Here is a 5,842-nt window from a genome sequence, read left to right on the forward strand (position 1 = left end):
AAAATATTTTTCCAAAAACACTCCCTTTTCTTTTTTCTAAAAAACCGTACAACTTCTCTTTACTGTGTCTTTCTTTTATTCAACAACAGATTTGGTTTTTCGGTCCAAGGAAATTGCCTCCAATATATATGATAGTTTTGTCTCTGAAGCGGTGGTGGAGGGAAAAGAAGTGAAGCCATGGAAATAAAAGATAGTTTCTTAATTGGTGTTTTTGTAATGTGAGGTATGGTGATAGGCATTTTTTGTTGGATTTTACTGACTGGAGTTTAATGAAACAATTATGATTTTTTATTATTATTAATAAAGCATAAATGGTCTTTAGGGAAAGTATATTGTTAGTCTATCATCGTAGATTTTCAAATGTGTGTCGAAATATGATGATGATGATGAGTTTATATAAAAGTACATAAAATAATTTTATTTTTTGAAAATTATATGAAAATTGGTATGAGAATATCTTTTTTACTAAAAGAAATAATATTACGTTGTTGTTAATAATAATCATTTGTTCGTAATATTTTCAACATCAACATGTTGTCTTTATCATACCTTGCATCATGATTTATTACAAGACAATTTACAGATTCTATTTTCACACTAACAGTAAAAAAATGTTTTTTTAAACAAAAAAATGATTTTTGAATTAAGGGCAAAACAATTAAAATTGCTAATTCAATTCAATTCCACATGTACTTTAAATAGTATAATTGAATATAATTATGTGATTTAATATTTTATTTTAAATATAAAAATTACAATAAGTTATTAATTGAATTCAAATTACATGTAAAATTAAATTAAATTCCAAATATAATTTGATTCTTAACGGGCAGTGTTTTATCAAGTGTGGACTCAATTTTCATCTTTGTACCAGACGTATGAGCTAGTAGTGTATTTTCAAACCTAAGAGTAGAAAATAGTATGTATGAGTTATTTGTGTATTTCCAAACCTAAATGTGTTAGCACAAATAATGATTTTGCTGTTTGCATACAGTTAAGGTTACCTATTTGCAAGTATTAGACTTTCTAGAATGAAATCAAATTTAACTATTGCAGATTAGCTTTAGATGGTGCCAGATATTTGAACCCCTCCTTGCAGCATAAATTATATTTTCAAACAAAAACAATATTTAGGTATTTTCAATTTGTTTCTTGACTTAAAAAATTCTTACAGTAAATTGAAAAATTGATGTATATATTTAATTAACTAATTTAAAAATTATTTCTATCAATAAATTAAAAAAATAATTTATAATAATTGAAGATGATACCGGTAAAATCAAGAGATAGATGTAGATTAAGAAATTTAATTTTGTAATATGTACAATGTACCTAGTGGTGTTAAATAACTTTGTTTATTCTAACTACTAATTTATTTAATAAAATAATAATAAAAATATTTAAGAAACTGATTAAATAAAATTAAGAAAAAAATAAAGTAGAGATACACATAAAAAATACCTTCTAATATCATAAAACAAAAAACATTGAAATCTTATTGTTAAACTAAGTGAAAATTCAATTGTATTACATTAAAAAAATCATAAAAATATATAAAAAAACACCTATAAAAAATTCAATAAAAAATCTATATTAAATGATGTAATTAATAAAAAAACATAATAATAATAAGTCAAAACTAAAAGCCTAAATTTAGGGCTTGACTTAGGTGAACTAGCATACCTAAACATTAAAAAGATAGCTAGATTTTCAGCCTAAATCCATGTATTTGGATTTCTTTTTACTTTTTAGACCATCTGTGTTGTTACCCTAAAATGTTTTTTTAAAAGGATAAAATAGATGATATGTCACTTACCTCTTTCTATTTTTTGAAAAAATCAAGGGGTGACTTTTTATTTAAAAACTCATTTTTAACCAATTGTTGACCCTAATTTTGACTAGAACAATGCATATACCTCAATAAAATCATATACATCTTCATATAATAATAAAAAAAGTTGAAAAAAAATTCAAAATCAAGCCTAAACAAAAACAAACTTCTTATCTCAAATCTATTACCTTAGGCAATGAGAGAACCAAAGAACATTTGATAAGACTTCTCACATTTAATGTAACCTATTGATATTAAAATTAATGTTTGTCATGGTCAAAATCAGTATTAATTGAAAAAAAAATTTATTGCACCAAAATCTAAAAATTTCTTTTCTCATCTTTTAAACTAAAAAATAAAAAAATAAAGTTTTGGATCAAAATTAAATTTATAAAAAAATAAGAGAAAATAAAGTTAAACTTTGAAAAGTACATAACAGTATACAAACAATCACAAAATTACCATTTCTACAATAAAAGACGGTTTCGTATAATTATATTATATAATTTATTTTGGTTAAAAAAAATTTCTCTATGTGTTTTGATTTGGTGAGATGTGAGAACGCATCAATACAAGTTACATACCGCATAAGAAAGAGCAATATGGTTAATAAACTACAATCATATATATATGCATATATATATATATATATGTATATGTATTTCGTCAAGATAAAACAAACCCCTCATAAGAAATTTAAAATGAAATCACATCATATATGAACGAACACACAAGACCTAAGGGATGATTTGGGCAAGCGGATTACCAAGAACATATATAGATTCAATTGGAAAAGAAAAGAAAAGAAAAGAACTCAAGGTCTTAATTAAAGAAAATATTTTGAACAACAATGATCAATTAATCAAGATATTTACTTATTGAAGATGGCTGAATTTCCTCGGGATGATGAGTCATAGATGGATCAGGGAAATGGTCGTGGAGGAAATGGCTGAGTGTATCCACACATCCCATAAACATGTTGGACCTTCCGGGGGCATCCGTTCCCGCACCGGCCACAGTTCAACGGGCTGCGATTTGTATCAATACAAAACCCGTGGCAACATTGCCGAGCAAACAGGCATCTAATTCCACAGAAACCGCAGTTACTAACATCTGAAGAGACATCAACACATTGATTTCTACAACACTGCACTCGAGCTGAAGATGGATGCAGTCCCTCTCTGCATATCCACGGCGTACTCCGGCACCCGGGGGGCCGTGGTCTTGGGCCATGGTTCATTACTGCTTTGCCGAACCACATGATTTAGACGCGCAAGCAGCACTGGACACACACCCAGATCAAACGAAGGTAGTATATATAATAGTTCAATTCAGTTTTGATATTCGCCGTCCACGGATACTTGAAGGGGCGTTCATGTTTTCCTTGCATGGCCAAACAAATGAATTCTCGTGTTATGAGAGGTGAAATTACCAACTACGTGATATGGAGAGGGTTGTTTCCTTTGCTCTGCTCCTAAAGGCTGGTCTTTTGCTTTTACAAATCCCTGATTAAAGGATCTGTGTAACTGATGCAACCCCAACCTTTTTTTCTCAGTATTAATTAAATATTATTTCAACATAAAGAAGGGCCATCGTTCGTTAGATTTGATAGAATTAAGGGGCTTTTCCTTTGTCCTTGGTCTCTGGTACCATATGGTAAACATGAGCTGCACCACATTCCATGCAACCCTACTCCCTCTGCTATTAGCAACCTGACATAAACAGTCATTGAATGATTTTAAAAGTCGAGAACTAGCCGTTTAATCCCCGACTCACAGCGGATTATAAACTTTTTTCTTAAAAAAATATTAGGTATAAAAGTTACTTTAATAAGTTTTTATATATAAAAAAGTTTTACAAATTGAAAAACCATTTATATAGTATGCATAAAATGACACTTGCATTTGATTATATTTATTAAATTTATTTATTTAAATATATAAAAGATAAATCTATATACTAAAATATCATTGATTTAAAAAATAAATACAAATAGAATTGACTGAATAAATTCATGCTATAAAACATATTATGCAAGGCCAAACACATTAACAATATAATTTTAAAAAATTATTTTTAATTTTAAAAAATAAAATTTATTTGTATAAAAAAAACATTATAGATGAATTATAATAATACCTTGCAAAATAAAATAGAAATAGAACAAAAAGAATATTAAAAAAAACATGCAAAAATCATAACTTATATCATAAAATCAAGATAAACTTATAAAAAAACTTGAAGATAATAACAAAATCATTGTTAAAAAAAGACTAATGCAAAACAATAAAAATATACAATGCTTAATTCCCAACAAATTAAATGTCAAAAGATAAAACCAGAAAAAAACATTTAATTACATAAAAGTATAAAAAAAAATAAGAGTGAGAAAAAACATTAAATTAGTGGGATAAAAATTTTCAATTTGAGATTTTAATTGAAATACAAAATGACTTTAATAAAAAGAAAAAAATCAAAAGAATAAAGGTCAATCAAAGAAATAAAAGAATAGAAAATTTGATTGAAGCATGAAATTGAAAGAAAAAAACTTTAAAAAAAAGTGCTAAGGAAAAAATTAAAAATTTTAAAAAATAAGGACTGAAATAAAAAACCAAATATATAAGAAATTACAATTGAAGGACTAAATTAAAAAGAATAAAAAAATTTATAAATAAAAAAGAAATGAAATAAGAAACTAATAGATTGAGGACTGAAATTAAAAAGTAAGAAATAAAGAGAATAATAGTGTACATTACCTATTAGGAGAGAGAAAAGAAGGAATAAATCAAACAACCACCGGCAACAATCCGATTATTTTCAATTATCAAATACCACTTCAAATGAAAGAGGACATAATGACGCATCTAATAAGACGATGGAAGGCTAGTTACATCCATCCAGTGGCATTCCATATGCTGTCTAAATGGCACAGACACCATACACATTAGGGTATGTTAAGCACGCTCCATCAACTTTAAGCAATAAAAAAATTAAAAAATTGAAAATATAAAAATACTCCCATAATCTTGAAAATTACACAAACATATGAAGGTTCCAAAATACCCATAAATGCTAAGCTTATGTTTTATTTTTTTCAAGGTTAAAGATGTAATTGCATTATACATTAAAATTCAAGAACCCCAAAACACATTATCCAGTAACACAATAATTTTTTAACCCTTTAGGCAAATATGTATTTTACTGTTAAGAAACTTATATAAAGTCAAGAAAGTTTTTGGTCAACATTTTAATATTTTGTTGACTTTGAGGGCAAATAGTATTTTTACTATGTAAAAAAAATAATGAAAAAGACATCAACACCCCCACCCAATAGGCTTAATGTTTTTGCATAAAAGGGCAGAAATATAATATTATTGTAACCCAAGACACATTATACTATGGATTAGGCTACAATAAAACAATTATGTCATTTAGCTATTTATAACTTTTCTAATATTTGAAGAATTAAGACAGACTGCTAGACATTGTACTTAATCTTCAAATATAAATCAATCAATTATTGAATTGATAATAAACTAATATTTGAGCCAACTTATTAGGGAATCTAATAAGTCACACACATAAGAATCATTAATCAGAAATTAAAATGAGATGATTAATCAAGTGTGACTTGATTATAAATAAGTTTTGGAAATTACAGACTAGAATGTAATTAATATATAAGATTATAATTCTAGACATAGAAATAATCAAGTAAGGTCTTGATTGAATACATTTTTAAAACTAGCCACTTGGGTGACATTAGAAGGGGAGATAAGAACAAATGATATTATTTAAGGAAAAATTGATATTTTATCATTTATATTGTTTTTAGGTTTTTCTATAAATGTTTGATCTTTCATAACCAACTACATGATATAATCAATACTTGTGCTATGAAATAAACTTAATTTGTTAACGTACGTTATAATCATAAATAATTGACAACATTTACAAGTATTAACATATCCGAATAAGATAACTAACGTAATCTTGTTAACAATTTATAAT

Source organism: Populus euphratica, unplaced genomic scaffold (genome assembly GCF_000495115.2).
Source record: "Populus euphratica unplaced genomic scaffold, PopEup_1.0 scaffold118.1, whole genome shotgun sequence".
NCBI classification, from domain to species: domain Eukaryota; kingdom Viridiplantae; phylum Streptophyta; class Magnoliopsida; order Malpighiales; family Salicaceae; genus Populus; species Populus euphratica.